The sequence below is a fragment of the Ursus maritimus genome, unplaced genomic scaffold (assembly GCF_017311325.1).
Source record: "Ursus maritimus isolate PB19 unplaced genomic scaffold, ASM1731132v1 scaffold_20, whole genome shotgun sequence".
NCBI classification, from domain to species: domain Eukaryota; kingdom Metazoa; phylum Chordata; class Mammalia; order Carnivora; family Ursidae; genus Ursus; species Ursus maritimus.
Window position 1 is genome coordinate 34,499,683 of NW_024424453.1, and position 13,001 is coordinate 34,512,683.

Sequence of the window (13,001 nt, forward strand, 5' to 3'; positions counted from 1 at the left end):
CAACTGAAAACTGTTCAACTTATTTCCAGGCTAAGTTCTGCACTTAAGCAGAACTGAAGTATCCACATTGTCCATGCCAAGGAGCCAATGGCAGGGCGTCACAGCCCCCGCAGCTGTGCCACACTCTCCGGAACCTCAGGGGATTTTAATTCCAGTGAAGTCAAACAGCAACCGTTCCCAATCAACCTTTAGCCAAGAGGTATCAACCAAATCTTCTTAGTGATGTGAATGTTCTTGCTAATCTTTCTTGGCTTAATTGGAGGGAGGAACAGTTTGAAGTTACAAGAGACCTAAACGTTTGTCCAGATCATTTCTGGGGGGTATCAGCCAAAGGCAACACCTGATATAGTACTGCCATCCCCCTGGCCACAAGGCACTGGACACGGGTTGTCCATTAGGAAAGCAAGCCACCACCAGCAACAACTACATCACACCCGGACAATGATGAAATGCCACTATCATGCTTGAAATGTGTTGCAGTAAAGGAGAAGTTGAATAGAAAAACTAAAGTACACTCTATTGGGATGATGGATAAGATCGGGAAGCAGATTGTGATGATGGTTGCACAACAGTGTGGGTGTAATTAATGCCACTGAATCGTACACTTAAAAATTGTCAAATGGAACATTTTATGTTATGTATCTTTTACTCCAATAAAATAACTAAAAACAAAACAAAAGAAAAAAACTAAAGGAAAACAATCTTTCATATATTCCTAAAATTGGCAGATACATATTATCATGAAAGCATCATGCCAAACAGAAAAACAAGGAGCTACAACGTAGTGAACAAACCTCTCCTCACCGCCAACCTTCCATTGCTTTGTCCTTACCCGCCAACAGCCACAGTCCAGTCTATGCTAGATAATTAATTCATATGATGAATACCTGACCCAAAGATAATTAACACGGATTGGTAATTAGAGACCAAGATCCCACCCAAAGTAGGTAATTTGATGGTCCTCTGATGCAAGAAAATGGTTCTCTTTTCAGATTTTATTCTATTCTATGGCATGTTAGCAAAAGCAGAGAAAGAAACATAGACAAAAACAAACAAATAAGAGTACTGTTAAGTCCAAAAACTCTTTTTGGGTGTTTTCAAATGAGTAAAAATTAACTATACTCATGAAATAGGAGACCCTCCCAATTAAACAGCACTTAAGAGTGTCGAACACTTACACGCAGTACAATCACGGGTGTGCAGCAGTGTGAATAAGAGTCAGTGTAATAATTTCTAAATTGTCTCTGTATAAAGACTTCAGATTCTATTTTTTTTTAAACAAACGAATAGAACGTTTTGGTTATAAAGAGCCCAAATGGCTTTCAAATTTAATCACTTGTTAGGGATAGTAATCAGGATTATTTACCTCTACATGCAATAATATCTAATACCATCTTGTTCCCATAAAATATTGTCCTATATTCTGTTTTCTATCATCTATTCTTACTGATTTTATATTAGGGACTTTAATGATGGAATTTTCAATGTATTAGAAATTCATGTATAAATTACATCTCACTGAATTCTACCTACCCATATGTATTTTCCTGATGGATGCATGAGTAAGGAATATGAACAGTGAAGCCAAATTAAAATTACATATTTATTATGTATAAAATCATAAATAAAATACTAAAAAATAGCTGCACAGTCCAGCTGTTGCTAGAGCATATACGGTTACCTATTTTGTAGTTGCCTTTTTCTTAACTCATGTGTTTATTGTGGGATTTAATTCATTAGATAACTAACATGGGCTATAAATATACATGCAAATTTCCAGCTGATATGAAGCAAAAAGTTGATAAATAATGCTACAGTATAACTTTAAAAACAGAACTAGTGAGCCTTGAGGCTATTTTTTAATCATTTATTTTTATTTATTCTGTAAAGACTATTTTCATTTGTATTGTTTTTATATATATATATAAATACACTTAGGAGAGAAACAAACAGCATATTTATGAAAAATTTTGATGGGGACCAGCTTGTAACTGTTTTGAGATTGTACTGCTTTAAAGATGGACAACACCCACTATTCTATTATTTCTACAACTGAAAGAAGCACCACAGATTCACATTATACTTGATGAAAATTAAACTTATCTCTCCATAGAAGTAACAAGGCTCCCTAAAATAACTTTCCAGGTCACTTTGCACAAAGGGGTTTTGTCACTAAGAATTGACAATACCGCAAGCAAAGGCATCTTTGTGGCTGGCGTATGCCGCAGTTTAAGATATAAACCAAATCTTGGGGCATTCTCAGTGGGTTTGGGAAATCCAATTGTTTGGCCAACATCCGAGTATGAATAAATGTATATATCTAATATACATGGAGCATAACATTATACATGTTCACAGATAACATTTGTTCACCATAGAAGAGAATACTACACAATTTAACACTAGTCTACCATAGTTTCCATCAGAAATTCTTAAAAACCCACAGTTGTTGTAACACCTCTATTATTAAGCAACTCCTACAAAAGAAGAAAAATGACAGTGGGAAGAGTAGTGGAGAAAAGGCAAGGAACCGAGATTTGGGTCTTGCTTCTTCCTTTTTGTGAGCCTGCTGAGTGACCCTTCATAAGTCAAGCAGAAGCAGGTTCTGTATCTACAGAGCGATGGAAAAGAATCTGATCATCTTTAAGACCACATAAAAAATTCTCTGCCCTCAAATGTAATTAAAAAAAATCAAGTTCACTTTAAAGAGAACATAAGATATAAGGAAATTTCTCACACGCTACATTAGATGTTTATCTCTATATAAGAGACAGGTGTCAAACAAACAAATAAGAAAAAAAAAAACCCACTAAGGCAAAGAGAAACTTTAACTCACCAGATTCCATCTGTTATATTTGAATTCATGCATAATTGATTATCCATGACTGGTAAGTTCTTTTCTCACTAGCCGACCACAGTTTTCTAAACATTAAGTATTAAATCACTACTAAAGTAGACTACATTTTAGAAACAGCAAGGGCAGAATAAGAATATTTTAAATGAAAAATTACATGCCGGTTAATAATAATACAGCTGACCTATGTTTAAGGGAGAGAAATTTTAATCATGTGCATATTAAATATTAATAGCCTATTCTGTTATTGTTATAATAAGGTTAAGTAGGCTTCTCCATGCTTAAGGAAAGAGGGAGAAGTAGGAATGCATAATGGTGCAAAAAGATACAGAGACAGCAGACAGACATAAGGAAAATGTGTCAACAATAAACAAGAGGAAATGAGAAAGAAGGAAAAGATGAAGGTGGAAACTAATCTCTATGTGTCATTATGACTGCCAGAGTACTGGCAAAGAAGCAGCATCCTTTTATTTCAATTTTAATCATTTCTGAATTTTAATACCCGGCTCCTTTTGTAATTCTCCTGGCATTCCCCATATGCCTCCATCCCAGCCAAAACACCAGTGTAAATTAAATGGCAGGCAACCACACCACTGATGTAGCCTCCCCAAAGAACCTACCAGGTGACCAAAAGCAAAAAAGGTATGTCTACCTTACATCCCTGAGGACCTCTAGCCAATTAACTGGCTGAATGTTCCCTACTTTCTTTAATTTTGAAAAGAAGGACAGTAGTTAGGTAATCCACAGATAGAGGATCATTAAAAAAAATAAAGCAAGCCAGTAGTAATACAATAATCAGTGACCATCAGGGCCTGGAAAAATGAGTTTGCTCTCACTGGCACTAAGGAGCATCACATGATTATTTAATTACAGCTCTAATTTTTGTCTCGTGGATGGCAACATATCAACAATTAATAGGGCAAATAGAGGAGACTGTTTTTAAAGAGACAGAATGTGCATGATAATGTAAGAGGTCACACAGCAGTGTACCGCTGGAGGAACACTTCCTTTTGTGGAACTAAACAGGACTGTCTTGCAAATAGCTCCATACAGGTCTTAAAAAGAAAATAAATTTAAAAAACAAGAGTGTTTTTTAAATAACTTTCTTTGAACGTTTCGGAATGTTTCAGATGCATTCTTATTGCAACTCTAACATCAACTGTAAGGAATGAAGTGAAATCTTTGTTAATATAAACACCCTAACTTTTAAAATATTTTTAAAACAATGTATATAGCTAAATGAAAAATTCCTTTTTCAGCAATAATCATGACAGATATTTATTCCGTGGGATCCGGGGGGGGGGGCAATCATCATTTTAGTGAAGAACAGGTAGAGGTCAATCAGCCATGGGCCACTAGTCTGTAGTGTTTTTGGTCCTATGATATCAGGAGGACCATTGCATGCGTGACCTCACTGCAAGGACCTTAGGGGAGCGCTCTCTGTTGACGCCAGTGCAGCCTGTTACTACCCCAAACACCAAAGGACCATGAACCTCAACTGAGATTCTTCACCTAGTCCTGAAGGTCAGAGACAATGAGGATGAAACAGACCCTGGTGCTATTGTCAAGAAATGATAGAGCACATAGTTAAAGAAGAAAAACATTCAATTATCCAGAAAACTGGGACATGTGTAGATTAAGTGTCCAGATAACCCCAGCAAAAAGAGAAAATTAGAGGAAAAAAAAAGTCTCTTTTCCCATTAAGTCATTCTCAGCACAAGCTAAATTCACTATTTTATTATTAGTTTAGCAAATCTTTAATGAGTGCTCACTATGCAAGGCAAAAGATGCTAACTGTGGAGTTTCTCCTATTTTATAGAACACAACAGACATGCATCTTACACTGAATTTCTTTTTTGTAGTCTTTTACTACCTTGTAGAAATAAATAAATAACAGCAGCACCTAAAAATTTATGAAGTGGAAATATTCGTGGACTTTAAAGTGCCATATAGTATAAAGTTACAAGGTCTATATATCCAGATTAACCAGGGGAAATCAAATAGTTAACCAATTTAGTAGCATTGTCTAAGAAAGGCTAAGTCCAGCTTTAAGCTCTAGCTCCAGTCACCTTTGTTCTGCCATGCCAGTAGCCAAAGCAAAGCCACGGGCTGAAGTTTGGAAAAGGAAATAGACTTAGAACTACCTCTATGATCAAGGGCTCAAATGTATCTTAAAGATCAGGTTATAGAGAATTGTAAGAAAACATACCTTGGCTAAAAAAGCAGTGCCTCAAATCATTCTACAAAAAGAAGTAGGAAGAGGTGCTAAATCAACTCAATAAGCTTTTCATGGCTTCTGTTGGCCAAAGTCATCAGAACATCAGGAAATGTAGGCGTCTCAAAATACAACGTGGGAAAGCTAAAACTGCTGAGGGGCAACAATTTCTAATGCCACTGGCGAAAGTGACCAAGTCAATAACAATGACAAAGAAAGGAGAATAGAAAAAAGAAAGAAAGAAAAAAAAAAAAAACAAGAAGAAAATTGTATATCCCGTGAAAAGTTTTAAAATTAAGTTGTAGTAGAAAACATTTTGATGATTCTGGACCAAAAATCTGACTTTATACATTCTAAAAGAATATTTTTAAAAGAGTCTAGCAAGCAGCAGCTTGTATGTAAGAGTATACATCATTCTTTTTTAACATGACTGTTAATATACAGTTAACATGTCTCAGAAAAGGCTGTAATTAACTGTCTACTGCTCTAATAACACTAATAAGCATACAGTATTATTAAAATACAATGACTCCATACAAAGTAAGGCTGTCATTTTTTTTTAACTTTTAAGATAATGTTCTAAATTGTTTTTGAGTCCTCTTAAACCACCCAAAAGAGAGCCCACCTCTAAGGATTTTTTTAAAAGAATAGTTATTAAAATATTGTCCTTTCCTTCCACAGTCTGGAGAAATCTGTCTAGCATTAAACAGGACATCCAGGTATCATTTCAGCTGGTGAAATTACAATGGAAAAACACCTGGATTATTTTCTCAATTCTATACATTCTTTCAAAATTTAAAACTCTAAGCAGTTTAATTTAGCTCTTCATTCACTGATAAAAACATTTTATCAGTGAATGGGGAAAGGTTTGCTATATCAAGAATTGCATAGCCCTGCTGTTAATCCCCAATGATCTCCATCGTCTGGTTCACTGGAACAGGAAAACTCAATTGCATTCAACATCAAACAGCTAATTATGGATACGCTATCTATTCAAGACTATCTCCATTTCAAAACATATCTGCATACACTAGGTTCTATTTTATTTATAGTAATTATCACAATAAAATATTTATAACATAAAACCTCTTTTACCTTAAAGTCCTTAACATTATAAACATTAAAAGGCCAAATTGTCATTTACAGGCTCTTAACGGCATATCTGAAACCATTGAGTAAGACTAGAAAGGAACCTCCAGCAATCAACTCTACTATATGCCTGGCTTCCTGGAAAACAGCATCTCAAGAATTCCCTCTCACACAGATTAACCACCTTTTCCTTAAATATCTCAAGGAAAGAGGGTCTAATAATTTCTCCTGGGAGCTGCCCACCATCTTTCACCACCCAAAGAAGAATGCCCACTGAAGAATTTTTGTTGGTATCTGGTCCCAGATCATCTCTAGCTGAGAAAAAGCCACATCCCAACACAGAGATGTCCCCCGAAACACTAAATGCCTGTCTCTCCTCCCTGTGGCTGTAGCCCTAATTCTCCCTATGAAACTGATAGGAACTTTTTTGGCACTTACCCTCCAAATGTCAGAGGCTGCTCTCCAAATCTAGCCCTATAGGAAAGCTCTCCAAGAGTAGTCTTTGATGAGGTGACAATGACGAAGTTCTCGCTGGCACTGCTAGCAAGGCAGAAGCATCCCCAAATGAGGTGTTACCAGTTGCCTGTGAAGCAGCTGGACCATTACTGCAGCTCTGAGGGTGCGTCACAAATCAGGTCATAGCTCTGGGTAGAGTCCACCCACTTCACCCGGTACAACGCCCTCCACTTCCTGCACACCTGGGGGGAAGGGGTACTGAGGAGGGGGGCCAGCGCAGGTCCACAGACATTCTAGTGAAGGCACAACCAGGTGCAGCCTGACAGCTGCTTCTTCTAGCAAGCATTTCGGCTTCGTTTGGGGGACCTGCACCCGGAGGTACTCAAAAATTTGTGCAACAATAAGCGGGCTCTAAAGTGAGTGATGAGTGTAATAAAATATTGCACAGTTAAGTGTTTTACCAGCAAGATCTTTCCTCCACTGGAAACTGAACCAACTCTTAATTTTTGATTACAAGATACTTCACTACCAAATGTCAAATAACTGGACTGAATAAATTTCAGCAGAATCTAGGGACATAAATGCTGGGGTACCAGTTAACTAATTTTCATCTCTTACAACTAAACTAGACCATCGCATAAACCGAATTACATCCTTGAAAGTCCATTGAAAGAGGTGATTAGAATTTCTATTATGAACCTTCAGACAGCAACAACTGTGGAAGTGATACAGAATAACTTGAAAGAATAAAAATAGGCCAATATGCTGGAGAAATGCTCTGCTACTAAATCTCACCCTGAATATATATACACACAATCTGTATCTATTTACTCTGAAATGAAATATCTGATCTTAAAAAAGACTTTAAAAAAATAAACAGCAAAAGGTACCGTTGGCATAAGTTCAAAAGTACTAAATAATGTGTGTTAATGTGTTGATCACACTCTACGAAGACATCAAGTTTAAATAGACTTACCATTGAGAATAGCACTTAGGAACGATATATAAATTACCATAGTAGACACTTTTTCTTTGGTATAGTGAAGAAGAGAAACTTTGTGTAACAGATTTGATTTATATGCTGTATTAAGACCACATTCTGCTCTGATGTCAACGGAATATGTGATTAGTGATTGACAACTGTGTGTAGATGATGGTGTAAGAGCTACTTATAGAATGTAAGTGAAAATAAGCGTTTTCTCAAGTTAATCCTAAGTTTTAGAATTCAACTTTCACAGTATTTTGATGTTTCCAGGGGTCTTGGAAAAGAAGGGACTTTTCATTTAAAAAGAAAACAACAAATGCATTTAGTATTATTCTGGTAAGAAAGTTGAAATCTCTCTTATCTTAAGGTTGGCAGATGAACAAGGAGACAAACAAAGGGGGCGAGAATATTTTCAGAGGAAAGCTAACAGTATCAATCAATCAGTTCATCGATCAATGTGCCCCACCTTGTAATCACATTAGCAGATCTCCATTAACAACTGAAGCATTCCATCTAAGACTTGGGGGCACCACCCTTTATCAAAGTTATTGTCTAAGTAATAAGATAATTTAAGAAACCTGTCTGGAACTTCGCAGAAAGTTAATTGAGCAAACACTCACTTCAATACGTTTGCACATATTTGTCCTGAGGTTGCTCTAAGATGACTATTTTTTAAGTGGCGTGCAGACTCGGGGGGTTTTGATGTTACAGTTGAGGTACGTATAGGAAAAGTGCATAGCATTTCTCTCGACGGGTTCTCGCACGACAGAAATAAGAAGATGATATTACTCTTCTTTAAAGTTTTGCCACTGGTAAATGGTAAGAAAAACTCCTCTCGACCCCTACCCCCAGCCAGGAAGAGTCTGAAGCCCTGGATTATAGTACAGGTAGATATTAAAACGGAGACAGAGCCGTTATTTAGTGGTGACAGGAATATAAATACGTGCACTAACCTATAAACTGGTATTTACTTCAGGAAGGTAAGTAATATTTTTCCTCTGATTGCTGAGCTGTCAGTTTAATGCAGCGTAAATAAACAGTAGGTGCCTGCTAGCTCGAAGTAGGAAGTGTTCATTCCACACGAGGAACAGATTACTGAAGCCTGATGTTCATCATGCTGAAACGTAACTTTCATTTTACCAGAAAATACACCCTACCGTGGATGATTTTTCGTGCCTGATCTATTAATTAACTTAACTCTGTTCTGTCAAAATGTAAACCAATTTGTTAAAATCATCCCAGAGTTTTGGAGTTTGAAAAACAAATCAATTTGAAAAGCAAGAGTAAGGACTATTCTGTAATCGGATCACCAATGCTAAAAATGAAGGCTAAATATAATAAGCATAAACTATACAAAACTAAAACAAAGTACATATTTAAATACAGAATTTAACAATCTGAGTTACCGAATTTACTCAAAAATCTTCCTCCTTTGCCTAGTAAAAGCAACTGGCACTTTTAATATTTCACAACCTTGTGCTACTTAGGTCCATTCAATATGTATGCTTTTTCTGCTGTCTGAAATAACTAAAAGTAAACCATTCATAAAAATCAATCACACTCTCTAATTCTAATTGAAATATTACTGAACTCTCCTGAGAGAAGTGGCAAGTTTGAAGATCAAATGATGATTCCCTTCCTAACAGCATTCATGTAAAACGTGGGTTTCTTCCCATTTTCTATATACCACAAAGCTATGACGGTATATACTGCAACTAATTTTTTCCTTATACACCAGCATTTAGCAAAATCTTTCATGCCATTATTTAAAATGGGAACTTATCTAAAAAGGACAGAAGAAAACCTGGAGAGGTTTCTATTTACAATATGGACAAATTCTGATAATTAAACAGTGGACTGTAAAGGAAAAAGTGGGGCTTAAAAAATGATATTTTTGCATTCGATAACAACATGTCTAGACATGGTCTGAAGATTGATTCAGTCATGTGCATTTATTTTATATACTTCATCAACCCCAAGTAGTAATATAAGAGTCATCCAAGACAACACGTCTTGGAAGAAATGATTTGTTTGTGTAAAGGGCATATCAATGTATGGCCCTCTTGGAAATTTACAGAGCAGATGAAAAACCACTAGAGTGCTTTACAGAGTCCCTGCTGTATATCCATGTTGTGTTTAGCTTAATAATGTTTGTAACCAAAAGATTTTTACAATAATGAGGAACAGGTGCCTGTCACCTGACCTTTTAGGCCTAATTTACAATCCACAACCTGTCACATGAAAAAATAATTGAAAATCTCCTTCAAATATTTCAGTCTTTGCTAATTTAACGTAGTCTTTCTTAACCATCATTCAGCACACCATAGCTTATTCAGTCACAGGTTCATAGAGCTGGAAACAGACTTCTCTGCAGAAATAAACCAATACTCATTTTGTTGTTCTTGTTTAAGATGCTGGGAGACAAAAGAACTACTTTTGTAGATTATCAACCAAAGAATATATTAATTTATTACAACAACTAAACAAAAGGCATTCCTTGTGAATACTTTTACATACAAAGAACTATTATTTATTACATATTTCAGCTTGTGGGAAAATGAGGAATGCATTGATTCTGGAAATAACTATTCAGACTTTTGGAAGTTCTTTAGGTCTTCTTTCTCTATCTCTTTTTTCCCCCTTCTCCCCCTTGCTCTCCCCACCCCCAACCACACACACATTTTAAGGCACGAATTACTTTAGGAGGGAAATCCCTATCCTTTTTTCATCCATCATTTGTATTCAATATTCAGAAAGGAATACAAAATTGAGCAGTGATTTTTGTTTCTCTTGCATAATCTTGTTACACATAGCCATACTTAAATTTAACAATGCTTTGTATTTTATAGCCGCTGTTTGCATATTATGTATTACATATGACTGAACAACTCTACATTTAAAATATTGTTTCCATTAGAAAAACTATGAAGAAATAAGTGTTAAATGGAGATGAAGAATAAACATGCCTGGTATATTTATAAAATGCAGAGTCACTTAAAATGTGCACAAATAGGATACATATTTTGCTACTGGTACATTTTACACAGTATACACATGGTCTAGAGTGTATTTAATAATGTGCCTAACCAAGTTAATTAAAGTATTTATGTCTGGTGACTGTGTTAAACACTTGGAGAGGTAGTGAAAGATACAGCCAGTTACTTCTGCTAACTAAAGTTGAAAATTATGCACTTATTATAACCTTTTCTAACAATGTGAGAAAAACAGAGTAAATATATTAAATTTGTTTCACAACAGATGCTTAGGTTGTTAATATTTAAGATGCCTATTCATGCTATTCCTGTCTGCACATTTGTCAAAAATGTAAGCTTGAATGTTAATGTTTGCCAGCAGACTGGAGCAGCCAGTATATGAATGTACTACTGTTCTACTCAAATAATATGCAATAGAAATAAAGGACTGCTGCTAAATCATAGCATTAGTACCCCACGGCAGATTAAAGGTTTTTAGAGCAAACACCTCAACCTTGGCTTTTTCCAGTCTTAAGGTACGGTTTTTGCTGTTGTTGTTGTTTGCTTTTGCAGCTACGTTTTACTATAAAATAAATCTTACAGTCCTGACACCTCAGAAAAATCCACTTTAGATAGGGTGTTAATTTCAGTAAAGTTTGAAGGGCACGCGTTACTCCCTCAGTAGCACAAACACTGTAGATTTTAGGGACTGTTTAGGACAAAACCTGACACCTACCAGTCGCCTTTCACTCATTTCTTACCCCTCCTCTGTCTTCTTGGAAAAGTCAGGTCCCCTGGCCTCCAAGGATGCAAGCAAGGAACCCCAGCCAGTCCCGGTAGAATGGTTTTCTCCTGAGAATAGGACGTCTTTCTGTTTTCCCTGTCTCTTATACAACCGTGTAGAGTCCAAGTCTTACAACATTTGCCTGGAAATCTGGAATGCAGCGAAGGAAAGTTCGCCGAGGAAGGGCGCAGGGGTCAAAGTTGCCAATCAGGGCACTTTGAGAGGCGATCCTGTGGTTGACACTAGTAAGTGAGATTTGCAACGCCCCAGTGGAAGTCTGGGCCAAGACCTCCAGCAGGAGCCCTAAGCCCCTCTCTGTCTTATGGGGTCATCCCAAGAGTGCTGCTCAGTGCATTTCCCCGGTACACGCGTGTCACTCCCCGTACCTGCCACCTGCCCGCTTTGTGCCTCGTATCGTGGTTGCCCAAACCCACGCTCCGCCGCCCCGGGAGCCTCCGCAGTGAAGCGCTCGGAGAAGGCCGCCACGCTCGGGTCGGGACCGCAGGAGGGAGACACGGTGCGGACCCCGAGGCCGCACCTGTGATGTCTCGGTCCTGCTAAGAGGGCAGCACCTCTTCCTGCCTCCAGCCCTACTCCAAACCTACATTCACTCCAGGAGCCCCTTCAGGACCCACCTCACTGCCGCCAGCGAGGGCTCGAAATGCGGAGTGCCGCGGCTTTCAAAATCCCGGCTCCAACTTGAGCGCCCGGGTGCCCAAGTGTTCCCGGGATGGAGAAGTTGCCACTAACTTCCTAGGCCCCTCTCCGCCGCCGCTCCCAACCAGCCGCGCGGGCGGGGGGCGGAGGAAGGAGGAGATGGACCGGGGAAGGATGCTGGGCTTACTTGCGATCCGGCGGGGAACGTTTCCACTCCCCCAGCCTACTCCGCCGGGCACCTTTCGGCCAGCCCAGCTCCGGAGCGCACAGAGAGGCTCTCTATCCCTTTTCCCGTTTGCTTCCTTCGGTCTTTTCGGCTCCCCTTTTCTCTTCCAAGAGGGGTCATACTGACGACCTGAAGGAGTTTGTTCAGCCAGGGTCTGTCGGGCAGGTGTGTTAGGGTGCCCACACCCTGGGAGAGAATGAATGGCATCTCCAAGTCCCCCATCCCGGGTGCTCTCCCACGCTCAACCGGCCCACCCCTCCCGGGTTCGGCTGCGCACGAGAGAAGGGGCTCGGAAGACCCTTGAAGCCGGACGTCCACGAGAGGGGAGCCGCGCCGCCCCAACAAGGGGCGCCGTGGGTGGGTGCTACGGAGAAGTTTGGATCGATTCCGAAAAAAGAGAGAGAGAGAGAGACGAAAGAGCAAGAATAGGGGGGAAAAAGAGAGGCAAAGGAGCAGAACTCACTCAGGCATGGGCGTTGGGGGCGGCGGTGGCTGTCGAGTGCGGGCCCGCGACCAGGAACAGCTCCCCGGGCGGGCGCGCCGGCGTCGGACTTCCGAGGCGGCGGCTTCTGCCTCTTGTGCCGCCGCCGCCGGAGCTGCGGCTGCCGCGGAAGTTAATTGCAACTTGACTTCAAGTTGTCTTCTTTCCCCATCCGAAGTGGGCGTTTAAAGGGGAGAGCGAGGCGAGGAGCGAGCTAGCGAGCGCGCGGGGCCGAGGGAAGGAAGGGGGGGGAGGGAGGGGATGTTAACGGGGGGGGGGAGG

The 13,001-nt window shown here is 39.4% G+C and overlaps 1 protein-coding gene across 2 annotated transcripts in view; it reads right to left on the bottom strand.

The window, feature by feature from the left end:
- SATB1 (SATB homeobox 1) overlaps positions 1-12,922 on the bottom strand; it is a 98,915-nt gene extending 85,993 nt beyond the window's left edge. For both annotated transcript variants that reach the window (XM_040636856.1, XM_040636854.1), the window contains exon 1: positions 12,702-12,922. The gene's annotated coding sequence lies outside the window, so the exon portion shown is untranslated. The remainder of the gene's footprint in view (positions 1-12,701) is intronic.
- Positions 12,923-13,001: the final 79 nt, after the last annotated feature.